The sequence below is a fragment of the Trachypithecus francoisi genome, unplaced genomic scaffold, assembly GCF_009764315.1.
Source record: "Trachypithecus francoisi isolate TF-2019V2 unplaced genomic scaffold, Tfra_2.0 Lachesis_group3, whole genome shotgun sequence".
In the NCBI taxonomy this organism is placed as follows: domain Eukaryota; kingdom Metazoa; phylum Chordata; class Mammalia; order Primates; family Cercopithecidae; genus Trachypithecus; species Trachypithecus francoisi.
In genome coordinates this window covers 26,169,133-26,182,642 of record NW_022681468.1, presented here as the reverse complement: position 1 = coordinate 26,182,642, position 13,510 = coordinate 26,169,133, and the positions used below count along the sequence as shown (strand labels likewise).

Here is a 13,510-nt window from a genome sequence, read left to right as displayed (position 1 = left end):
TAGCCAAAAGTACTACGCCATGAGCATGTCTAAAAGTTGGTAACTAAGTCAGGTAATACAGTTAACATGTTACTTCTGAGTGTGGTGACCCAATTGTACTTCTAAGCCAGTCTAACACTCCTAAAGGAAATATTTTATAATATATATTAAATATTTATAATAAAATATTTATAAATATAATAAATATTCTTCCCATACTCAGTGCTACAATTAAATAAATAAAAGTAAAATGCCTTTGGTTGTAGGAAAGAGCTATGGATAGAAATGTTTTCAATTATTTGTGACTCCTTTCGCAGCAATCTCTAAGAACCCACAGGAAGTGATCCAGAGAACTGGGAGTTGTCTACATAAAAGGTAGATCTGGGAATACATCTATAAACCATTTCAAGAAAAAAAAAAGGCATTCTGAAAAAGCTAATCAAAATAAAACTGTCAAGAAACAGTTCAAGGAGACTCCGGTTATGCAATGGCAGACAAGATAAGCTGAGAGAACATAGGTACACTGCACACTTCACTCTTTAACAAAACAGCCACCATAACCCATGAGTCATAGGCACAACCAAATTTATGTATGCCAATGTGAAACTGCCGAAGTTTTAACCTTATCTCTGTGCTGTCCAGTACAGTAGTCACTAGACACATGGCTACTGAGCTCTAGCACTAGCCAGGTCAAACTGACATATACTATACACGTAAAATACACACCAGATTTTGAAGACTTAAAATATTTTTTTTAAATGTATAGACAGGCATGGTGGCGAGCTACTCCGCACGCTGAGACAGGAGAACCGCTTGAACCCCGGAGATGGAGGTTGCGGTGAGCCCAGACCGCACCACTACAGTCTAGCCTGGGCAACAGAGCCAGATTACGTCTCAAAAAAAAAAAAAAAAAAAAAGTAAAAATCTCAATAAGTTTTATATTACTCCATTGAAAACATTTTTCTATATTGTGCTAAATAAACTTAAAATTAATTTCACCAGTTTCTTTTTACTTTTTTAATGTTGGTACTAAAAATTTAAATTCACCTGTGTGGCTCACACTCTATTTGTATTAGACAACACTAATCTGCATAAATAATAAAAATAAACAATAAATGCTGAGCACTTGCAGGGTGCCAGGCACTGTGCTAGATACTTTACATACTACTCAAATCAATGCTGCAATTAATGGCAGAGTTTTACCAGACGCTTACATAACAGATTGGCTCCATCAAACCAATAAAAGATGCAGCTGGGATTCAATGTCAGGTATTTTTACGAAATAATTCAATTAAGGGACAGCTAACAGCTAAGGCTGGGGCAATTCCCATGATGGCACGGGAAAAAGAGCTCACTAATACAACGTTCCCGAGAGTAGCAAGCTTTTTGTGACTACAAAACAGGTATTAAAAAATATATATATATTAAGTTCTATAGCAGGACAGGAAAGCAAATGTCAGACGGTTCTCTGAAGGACCTACCGAACGAGTCCAATCTCCTGTCCCTTAAAGCTTCACAGATGCTAGCGGTAGAGCAAGCTGCTCCCAAAGGAAGGACAATGCAGTCCAGATTCGCTGGATAACCTGGCCAGGACCTGACCGCGGACACCCCTGCCGAGGGAGGGAGGCCTCGGGATGACAGGCGCGCCGTCTCCCCTCATCTCTGCACACACTCCACCCATCCACGGCCCCACCCCAGATCCCGCGCCGCTCTAAGGTCCCCACCCCTGGGACGAGGGAAAGCGGGACTAAAACATCTACAGTAAGACGGGGAAGTGGTCGAAAAAGGGCAAGGGGGAGGTGGTCGCAGGTACCTGAGACGGAGGATGACCCCAGCTCCTTAATGCCGGATCATCGCCTAGGCCCCACCCGGCTCCCGCGGCTACCAGTGACCCAGAAGGTGCAACTGACCAAACGCAGCTACTCAACCGACTCTGCTCTCCCCAGACTCGCAGCTATGGCAACTTGAACTAGCCGCCCAGCCACAGCGAGAGTACAGGACCCCGCTGCCGCCGCTTGGCCCTCTGGGAGTTGTAGTCCATCTCGGCCTCACCATCAAGGAGTTACAAAGGGAGAGGGTCCCGAAAGGGAACTACAAATCCCAGGATGACATATAGCTGGCCTTCGGGTAACTTTCCCGGAAAAGAAGCCTGATCCCTCGGCCGCGCCCTCTTGCCCTGCTCTTTTTTTTTTTTTAAGGACGAGCCTCCTTTGTAGGAGGCAAACTCCAGATAGAAAGTGAATAAAAATGCTTCCTTAACCTTGACTGTAATTTTACTCCCTGGGGAACAAAAGGAGTTCCCCAAGGACTACGGTAAGATGGGGAAGTGGTAGAAAAAGGGCAAGGGAGCGGTGGGAGGACAGGGAAGGACAGTTTCTAGCACTGAAATGTAAAAATCCCGTTAATACCAGCGTCCAGTATATTGTTCCAAAGAGTCACAAATTCTTAGAACCAGACGGGAACATCCGAGAATATTATGTAGTCCAACCTGTTTGACCTGGAAAGAGTAAGGGACTTGCCTAAGATCCTATGGCTCATTCACCGCACACCGAAAGTAGACGTGAGGCTGTCAGCTCATTACTGCTGCTACTTCAGTGTAGGTGTCATCTCCTCACTCTAGAACATAAAAGAAATGTTTTCCACTCAGGGGAGTTGGTTTCAGTCACGAAGAGAATGAAAACCTCATTTTAAAAAACTGAACTTTGGAAAAGCTAAGAAGTAACAAATTAGTCATGTGAATTGCCCTTCTTCTCCGCCAAAAAGACCACTTCCCCTTCCTTCTTTGAGGCTAAACTCAAGTATTACCTGATCTGTGAAAGCTTTCCTGGCTACGTGAAGAAGAGCTAGATAATGTTTAATAACAAGGGTTCCTTAATCTAATAATTCTGTGTCTATAATCCATTTCCCAGTTGGTCTCCTTTATTAGCTCTTCAAAGGGACCTAACCTTTTTTTAAATTTTCATCTTCTCACCCTTTCCTCACTTGCCCTTCTCCGTTCATATCCCTCTCTCTCGCTCTTTTTCTCTCTCCACCTTTCTCTCCTTCCGTCCCTCCTCACCCCTCCCCCGCAACAGGCAGAGTCATATATAATTAGCACATAAATTTGATATAGTCGAATTATTCGAATATTTTTTTCTAGCCAACACTGAGACATAAAACTATCTCATATTGGTTTGAACATAAAATAATTCTTCTAAAGACCTCCTATGCATTTGCAATTTCAAGCCGCTTAGTTGAAATTGTTCCTCAAGAATACACTCCACCGGACAGAGTTTAAGATAATTCAGAACAGCCATAAAATTGCCCCATACGCATGCAGAGGCATAATAATAACTGTTCATTTGTTAACATTTTAACTTTTAAAACACAATTCTATTCATTCATATAATTCAGCAAATGTATGCTGGATATTTCCAGGATCCAGACATTGTTTTAGACACTGAAGGTGCAGTGAAAATAAATAAACAACATAGACCTTGCTTTCAAGTTGCTCAGAGCCATCTGAGAGAAAAAGACTAATAAATGACTACAAATCTCTGTGTACTCATACATACAAATCTCTGTGTACTTTCAGAATACTGCATAGGTTTCTATGGAAAGACATAAAAGAGAAACTTTCTGAAGAAGTGACAATCAGTTTAACTGCAGGAGAAATGTCTACCAAAAGAGCTAATGTAATCCTGAACTACATTAATAAAAACTGATTGTCCACAGCTTTTCCTCCCTGGTTCAACTATATTTAGAGAATTGGATTCTATTATAGAGGCTTCATTTTTCTTTTTTTTTTTTTTGAGACGGAGTCTCGCTCTGCCGCCCAGGCTGGAGTGCAGTGGCCGGATCTCAGCTCACTGCAAGCTCTGCCTCCCGGGTTCACGCCATTCTCCTGCCTCAGCCTCCCGAGTAGCTGGGACTACAGGCGCCCACCACCTCGCCCGGCTAAATTTTTTTTGTATTTTTTATTAGAGACGGGGTTTCACCGTGTTAGCCAGGATGGTCTCGATCTCCTGACCTCGTGATCCGCCCGTCTTGGCCTCCCAAAGTGCTGGGATTACAGGCTTGAGCCACCGCGCCCGGCCGAGGCTTCATTTTTCAAAGTGATATTAACCAAATAAACATCACAGGACACAACTGGCACCAAAGGGTTAAAAATCAGATTTTTTTTTTTTTTTTTTTTTTTTTTTCATTTTGATCAAGAAATGCTTAAATATGTTATTAAATTCATAGCGGCTGTTTGTCAGCTATGGTGTGCTCTCAGTCAACAGATGTGGCATCCCAAAAAAATGTAGTGAAGTCAGGGCGGGGGCGCTGACTCAAACCTGTAATCCCAGCACTTTGGGATGCCAAGGTGGGCAGATCACGTGAGGTCAGAAGTTCGAGACTAGCTTAGCCAGCATGGCGAAACTTCGCCTCTACTAAAAATACAAAAATTAACCGGGTTTGGTGGTGGGCGCCTGTAATCCCAGCTACTTGGGAGGCTGAAGCAGGAGAATCATTTGAACCCAGAAGGCAGAGGTTGCAATGAGCCGAGATCATGCCACTGCACTCCAGCCTTAGTGACAGAGCAAGACTCCATCTCAAAAAAAAAAGTAGTTAAGTCGCATCACTGAATCTTCATTATTTACGTCTTAACAAAATAGACAAAATGAGTTAAAGCCAACAAAATAGATTTTACCTGAAATTGTCTCATAACTCTCAAATATATGTATTACTTTTAATCAATATGGCCAACACACATTATGCAAACACAATAACCTACTCAAGCAGAATCATCTGGGCTTAAATTTGGAAAAACCCACAGAGTATTGATATGGTCTGGCTGTGTGTCCCCACCCAAATTTCATCTTGAATTGTAATCCCCACATGTTGGGGGAGGAATCTTGTTAGGGATGATTAGATCATGGGGCAGTTCCCCCATGCTGTTCTCATGATAGTGAGTGAGTTCTCAGGAGATCTGATGGTTTTACAAGAGGCTTTTGCCCACTTCTCTCTCCTGCCATCACGTGAAGAAGAATGTGTTTGCTACCCCTTCTACCATGATTGTAAGTTTCCTGAGGCTTCCCCAGCCATGCAGAACTGTGAGTCAATTACACCACTTTCCCTTATAAATTACCCAGTCACAGGTAGTTCTTCATAGCAGGGTGAAAACGAACTAATACAAGTATCATTTGCAGTACCCTTCTTTTGCAAACAATGTATTATAGGTAGGGGCACATGGAGGTTACATTATGTATTAGTTTACTAGGGATTTGATTAAATACCACAGAATGGGTGACTTAAACAACAAAAATTTGTTTCTCACGGTTCTGAAGGCTGCAAGTCCGAGATCAAGGTGTTAGCAAGTTCAGGTTCTCCTAAGGTCTCTGTCTTTGGCTTGCAGAGATCCTTGTTTTCTCTGTATCCTCAAATAAGCTTTTCCCTGTATGAGCACATACATGGTTTCTCTCTCTTCTTCTTTTTTTTTTTTTTTTTTTTTTTTTTGAGACGGAGTCTCACTCTGTCGCCCAGGATGCAGTGCAGTGGCGGATCTCAGCTCACTGCAAGCTCCGCCTCCCGGGTTTACGCCATTCTCCTGCCTCAGCCTCCCGAGTAGCTGGGACTACAGGCGCCCGCCACCTCGCCCGGCTAGTTTTGTTTTTTTGTTTTTGTTTTTGTTTTTTTGTTTTTTTTGGTAGAGACGGGGTTTCACCGGGTTAGCTAGGATGGTCTCGATCTCCTGAGCTCGTGATCCTCCCGTCTTGGCCTCCCAAAGTGCTGGGATTACAGGTTTGAGCCACCGCGCCCGGCCCATTTCTCTCTCTTCTTATAACGACACCCGTTATATTGAATTAGAACTTCATACTATAGCCTAATTTAACCTTAACTACCTCCTTAAAGTCCCCATTTTCAAAAACAGTAGCATTGGGGGTTAAGGTTTCAACATATTTTCCCCAAAATTGTACCTATTCAGGATTAGTGTCATCATGATCTTCTCATTACGTAATACCTGGATTGAGGTAGATGAGGGAGATATTTTTGATATGCCTCACCCACATCACCCCTTAACTGGAAATTATTCTACCCACAGTGTTGGGCCCCCATGGTCTTGTTTATATTAAACAAAGCCCCTACCTGTCTCACCGTGGCTGATTAGACAAAGAGTAGACAGACACCTGAGACCATTTGGGCCAATCGGGCTCTTTATCCTTTGAGAATTGAAAATGGGGACTCAAGCTCCCAATTTGTTGCTAGAATAGTCTTGATGTACAGGTAAGAGCTGAGGCCGCCACAGAGAGGTGACCATCTTCACCTGTGTTCAAGAAGCAGCTGATAATGCTCACCTGCAGAGACAGAGAGACATGAGTAAAGCAGTGAGAGGAAATAAACTACACAACCACGAGGAAATAAGCCCAAGAGAATACAGCCCCGGTTCCTGACAACTTCTAAGTTCCTGGATTCAAGCCTTGTTATTCCCACTTGTATTTCCTGTACTTGTTTTTCCACAACACACTAGAGGCAACTGGAGGTGGTTAAATGCACAGATTCTGGACCCAAACCACTTGGATCCAAGTCCGTTATAGTACCTATCAGCAATGTTACTTCAAACAAGTTACTTAATCACTCTGTGTCTTCATTTCTTCCTCTTCTAAATGTGGACAATAAAAACAGTACTGTGTTTGTAGTTGTTTGGGGGATAAAATAAATTAATGTGTGTAAAGCACTAAGCCTAGTGTCTAATTCATGGTAAGCATTACTGAACGTAAGCTGACCTTATATGTAAGCTGTCAAATACTATGACATCCTAAAAATGTTAGTTCCATGAATATTGGTACTCTATTATTTTGTTCTAGACACTTAGAACAAAGACTATATTAATACCTTGTTGCCTCATGATGATTTCCCTTTTGAAGCCTAAGATTAGTTCTGTTGATTGAAATCTAAAGAGCCTTGACTAAGGTTACATTAATGAGATCACCAGCCTGTAAGATCCAAGATGCTAATTCTAGATATAGTTTCTTGAGCAGTTTCATCAGAAACACTTTTGAACCATACGGAACATTAAATGCCTAGATGAACTAGTCAATAAAAAGGTTCTGGAATGGAGCTAGTCTAAAAGCATTGATCTGAGCATCCTAACCCAACTCATCTAGAATGAATAAATGTAGAGAAGGGAAGACACCTCTTATGTAAGAAGCTGTGGGTGGCAGACAGAGGTAGTGCTGTTTTAAGGAGAAGGGACAGAAGTTGTATTTCACCAATAACTTCCAAATTTATACAACTATGAAACCACAACAGCTGATATGATTTGGTTCCATGTCCCCACCCAAATATCACATGGAATTGCAATCCCTAATGTTGGGGGTGGTACCTGGTGGGAAGTGATTGGTTCACAGCAGTGGATTTCCCCCTTGCTGTTCTCATAATAATGAGTGAGTTATCACAAGAACTGTTGTTTGAAAGTGTGTAGCACTTCCCCACTTCACTCTCCCTTTCTCCCACTCTACCATGTGAAAAAGGTGCTTGCTTCCTCTTCACCCTTCGAAGCACCATGATTGGAAGTTTCCAGAGGCCTCCTAACCATGCTTTGTGTACAGCCTATGGAACTGTGAGTCAATTAAACCTCTTTTCTTCATAAATTACACAGTCTTGGGTGGTTCTTTATAGCAGTATGAGAATGGACTAATACAACAGCACACTAACTATGTCCATGTGACAGAAAACTATATTTGAAATACCAAAAGTTTCCTCAAATGTTTATTTTTTTCACTGTGGCTCTCCCCTTATCTTCATTTCTGTCAGCTACACTGTTCTGCACTCATGGCCTTAGAGATGGGATGTGACCACAGAAAGCAGAAAGGAAGAGGAATTGAGGAAGATAAAGAAGAAGAAAATGCTTCATTTTCTTCCTGGCTTTTGAGTATTAAACACAAACATTCTCAGATAGGACAGGCTGTGTAATTTGTTGTAGGACCCTGTGAAAAATGAATATGTTAAGCCCTTTTGCAAAACTGATTAAAATGTCAAAATGGCAACAACACAGCATTAAACTAAGCACTGGGCCTTTCTGAATACAGGGCCCTGAGTCATTGCACAGGTTACAAACCCATGAAGCCAACCCTGCTGTCACAAAGGAGTCATGCTATAAACAAATGATTTGGAAGGAAATACCATGGACAAAAGAAAAGAGATTCCCCCCAAAAGAAAAGAGACTCCTGACTGGGAATGTGATAACACAGAAGAAGGGGGTCCTGGAAAGGGAGGAATAGGAGGTTGGGGAGGCAGACCTGCAAGTGTAGGGAGAAAGCCTATGTTGACAGAGTGCCCAGCCTCCACTCAAGCAAGCACTATTTATAGCTTGAACCTACCTGTTTTGCCCATAGGCATCAGAGGAGGATGTTACTTCAAAAGCAACCTGCATTGTTCTTGGTGACTGTCCAGCACAAGTGATGACCACCTACATCATTGGATTTTGCTTTGTTCCCTCTAGCCAACACAGATGGTCAAGCTCCCTTGTAGTATCACTGCACAGTTATAAGTCATAAGACAGAAGACACCAAGTATGATGTTATTGGTAAGTAAAAGGGAAATCCCCCAAATCTTGATTAGGTGGGACTAAATGGAACTACTCAAAATTCTCTCTCAATCAAGTCAGTGGTGAAATTCACTCTCTTTACATAGGCAGAAAACAATCATAAATGGTTGTTGACTCTTTCTATGTCAAGTTTGCAAGTTACTTTCAAGTCTAAGAAGAGTCAAGATAAAAAACAAGCTATTGCAAGGATAATATTGCCTACTACTCAAAGAATCATCTTTAGCTTCATTGTGCTGAAGCTCTATTGATCCCATGAAGTTCTTTTCAGCCACACACTTACTAATTGTAGGTAATTATCACTGCCAAGAGCATCACAGATATAAAACACAGCAATTTCTATGCATTTAGGCCAAAGTGAGCCACTAGTAATGTACTAAACCAAAATTGCAAAACATTTCTGTAGTTAAGCAATATAGCTAATCAATAAAGAGGTTCTGGAATGAGACTAATGGAATGCTCCACTTTAATGGGTACTGTTTGAAAAAAGATAAAACACACAGAGGCATAAATTGCCTAACACCACTTTCTAATATTTGAACCATGCTAATAATTCCTCTATGAGAAGGAAAAAGTAGTGTTCTATAGCCATTCTCATTCATTACATTTGAAAGGATTTTGTGTGTGTGTTTAAGGGACCTGAGTGCACTTTTCTCTTTAACCTGATCACAAAGGTTGATCATCATCTTATCTCATGTGTTTAATTGCCCCATTTTAAAGGTTATGCTAAAGAAAGAAAATTGTCTTATTAATTGTCATAGCAATTTGCTGAGCAATTTGTTGAGCAGACTATTAGAACATGGTTAGCCCTAAGGCATGTTCCAATTTGCTGAAATGAAACTGTAGGCATAAGAGTTTTTGCCTACATTATAATTGCCACTAAGCCAATTTCATGCTGTCTAAATCTTGATGTAAAATATTATGGGTTTCAGCATACCACTTTTGTTCCCAGCAAAGGTGGAGTAACAGAGACCAGATTTACCCTCCCACCAGAATTATACCAAAAAAACAGGCGAGATATATGAAGCAATGCTTTTCAAGGCAGTGGTTATCATACCAAGAAGGACCATGATCCCTGAAAGACAGGAAACAAATAAAACAAGCCTTATGATTGCCACAACTTACTACCTTGAGAGAGTTTCCAGGTCATGGTGCAGGGTGAGGGAACCCAGGCAGAGCCCAGTGGATTCTTTATATTGGGGAGACAAAGCTGAGAGTTTGGGAAGATGCAGGTAGGTAGAGTTTGCAGGACAAACTACAGGATGTAGAGAGCTATGTAGAGAGAAAACTATAGAGGGTCTCCATGGAAGATTTAGCAGAGTACTAATCATTACACACACGTGAAAAAAATGAGGCTGGAGAAAAAAGCAACTAGCAAGATTGGAGGTAAAATTGTCTGTTGCTCACAGGGGACCAGGAATAGTGACTCTTCCCACCAGCCAGATTTGAAATACCTCATAATTCATAGAACACTGCATACAGTAATCAGAAGGGTCTTGCCTAGGGAATGAGAATTATTAGCCCTAGATTATATGCTGTGCTAGTCCCACCTAATAAAGCTCAAAACCAAGGTCCACAAATCCCACATTCTTTCAAAGTAATTTACATCTGACAACAAATCTCAAGAATATTTACATGAATGCAAAAATTCCAGTGCCCAAAATGGGTAATATTTACAATATCTGCCATCCAAACAAAAATCAGGCATGCAAAGAAACAGAAAATGCAACCCATTTTCAGGAGAAAAATCAACCAGTCTAACTGACCCAGAATTGACATATATATATATATATATATATATTATATATATGTGTGTGTGTATATATATATATATTCAAATTATCGAACAAGGACACGGTTGTACATTGAGTTTTGTACACCAGAAAGAGATCTTGAAATTCTAATGCCCAGTATGTGTGAATGTGACCTTATTTGGGAATAACATCTTTAACAATATTTAAGTTAAGTTGGGGTTATAATGGATTAGCATGGACCCAAATACAATGACTGATGTCCTTATAGGAAGAGGGAAATTTGAACACAGAGACACACAAAGAGAATGCCTGATGATGACAGAGGAGAGATTGCAGTGATATAATCCAAAGGATGTCAAGGATTCCCAGCAATCACTAGAAGCTAGAAACAGTCAAGGAAACATCCACCCACAAAACTCTCAGAGGAATTATGCCACACCAATACCTTAACTTTAGACTTCTAGCCTCTAGAACTATGAACAAATTAATTTATCTTGTTTTAAGCCATCAAGTTTGTGGTACTTTGTTACAGCAGCCCTAGGAAATTAAAATAGATATCAAGGCAATTATTGTGTTTCAGATAGTCAAAAAGTATTATACAAAGAGATGTGGAAAATATGAAAAAAAGCCCCAAATTGAACTTCTGGAGATGGAAATCCATTTTATGAAATAAAAAATACATGGGATGGGATTAGTGGCAAAGTAAATATTATGGGAGTACAAAAAAGAATACTGAATTTGAAGATATAGCAAAAGAAACTATTCATAATCAAAGACAAAAAGAAAAATAATTGTTTACTGAGAAAAGCATCAATATTCTCTTTGTGAGACAATTTCAGTTAGCCTAATAAGTGCAATAATTGGAATTCTCAAAGGAGAGGAAAGTGATAAGGCGAAAAAGACATATATGCAGAAATGGAGAAACAAGGGCTAAAATTTTTCCAAGTTTGACGAAAACCATAAACACACAAATCCAAGAATCTCAAAATACCCCAAGCACAGGAAACTTGAAGAAAAGTACATCAAGGCACATTACAGTCAAATCGCTCTCAACCAGTGACAAAATCTGAAAAGCAGCCTGAGTAAGAAAAAAAAAAAAGCAGATTATAAAGGAGCAAAGAAAACTTTGACATGAGATTTGTCCTTATAAACAATGCAAGCAACAAGAAAATGAAGCAATGTTTTTAAAGTAGTGAAAGTTAAAAATAATGTCAATCTATGATTCTATACCCAGCAATTATATCCTTTTTTAAAAAGAAGACAAAATTAATACTTTTTCAGACACAGAAAAGCTGAAATAATTTATAACCAGCAGATATGTATGACAAAAAAAAATAATGAATATCATTCAAGCAAAAGGAAAGTGACAGCAGTGGAAAATATGGATCAATACTAAGGAATGAGAAAGACCAGAAGGGGTAATGGTCTTATTATTTGAATCCCGTTAAAAGATAATAACACTGTATTATGGGATTTATAACCTATATGTGAGTACAATGTATGGCAACAGAAGCATGAAAGTTAGGCAGGAGAGGAGAAATGGAGTATAAAAAAGCATTCAACAAGTATAGTGCTGAAGGGTTCTTTTAAACCATGTATAAATTGGCATAATATCAACTGAATGTAGACTATGATAACTTAAATATAGATGCTATAAACCTTAAAGCAATGAGTATAATAACCAGAGTTATAGCTAAGATTTAGCAAAGAAGATAAAATGGAATCATAAAAATTCCTTAATTAATCCAAGCATATGTTTAAAATAAAAGGAGAATTGGATCAAATAACAATGGGGAAAATAGAAAACTAATAGCATTTATCCACTTGAACCTAATGTGAATAATGACATTAAATGTAAGTGATCTATACAATCCAAATGAAAGGCAGAGATGGTGAGACTGAAAGCAAGACTCAACTCTATGCTGTTTATAAGAACTGCATATTAAATATAAAAACTCAAAGAGGTTAAAGTATGAAAAAAGCATACCATGATAACGCTGATCAAAAGAAAGCTGGATTGGCTCTACCAATAACAGAAAAGTAGATTGAAGAGCAAAGGATGTCACAAGGTATAAAGAAGGCCATTTAATAACAATGAAGGGAACAAGAAAATAATAGTCCTAAACACGTATTTACCTAATAATAGAACTTCAAAATACATGAACTTCAAATTACATGAAGAAAAACCTTACAGAAATGCAATGAGGGGGAAAAAAAAACAAATCCCCAATTGTAGTAAAAAATTTCAGTACCCATATCTCAACAATTGATAAAACAAGTAGACTTTAAAATTAGCAAAAATACAAAAGGCTTAAACAATACTATCATCAACTTAACCTAATGACATTTGTAGAACACACAACTCCACAAAAGCTGATCACACATTTTTTTCAAGTACACACTGAATATTTTACCAAGATTGACCATATTCTGAATCATAAAATGAGTCTCACTAAATTTAAAAGTGTTCAAGTAATACAAACTATTTTCCCTGTGTATAATAGACTTAATTTAGAAATTAATAACAGAATATCTGAGAATTCATCAAATATTTGGAAACTAAATAACATGCTTCTAAGGAATCTAGGAAGAAATCTAAAAGAAAAATTTAAAAGTATTTTAAACTGAGTAAAAATGAAATTACAAGATATCAAAGCCCGTGATATGTCTCTAAAGTAGTACAGTGAAAGTCTATAGCACTACACACACACAATATTATACAAGAAAAATGGCCTCAAATCAGTGACCTCAGTCTTAAGAAACCTCACCTTAAGAAGTAAAGAAGAGCAAATTAAACCCCAAGTAAGCAGAGTAATAACATAATAAAGATCAGAGCATATATCAGTGAAATAGAACATGAAAAAATAATAGAGAATCTACGAAACAAAAATTTGCTTCTTTGAGAATATGAATCAAATTGATAAACCTCTGCACAAAGTACTTAGGAGGAAAAAGAAGATACAAATTATCAATATCAGGTATGACAGAGTTGACATTAGAATAGATTATATAAATATAAGAGGATAAGAGAATATTATGAACAAACTTATGCCAATAAATTCAACAATTTAGATGAAATAGACAAATTCATTATATGACACAAACTGCCCAGGATACCTCAAGAAGAATTATACGACTTGAATAGCCCTAAATCTATGTTTAGAAATTGAATTTATAGTTAAAAACCTTCCAGTAAGGAAAATGCAAGGTT

The 13,510-nt window shown here is 38.8% G+C and overlaps 1 protein-coding gene across 1 annotated transcript in view; it reads right to left on the bottom strand.

The window, feature by feature from the left end:
* Window positions 1-13,510, bottom strand: part of CEP128 (centrosomal protein 128) — a 488,113-nt gene that overhangs the window by 462,648 nt on the left and 11,955 nt on the right. The window contains exons 3-5 of the mRNA XM_033187243.1: window positions 6,088-6,296; window positions 1,793-2,595; window positions 1,461-1,589 (exon numbers count right to left, since the gene is read on the bottom strand). The gene's annotated coding sequence lies outside the window, so the exon portion shown is untranslated. The remainder of the gene's footprint in view (window positions 1-1,460; window positions 1,590-1,792; window positions 2,596-6,087; window positions 6,297-13,510) is intronic.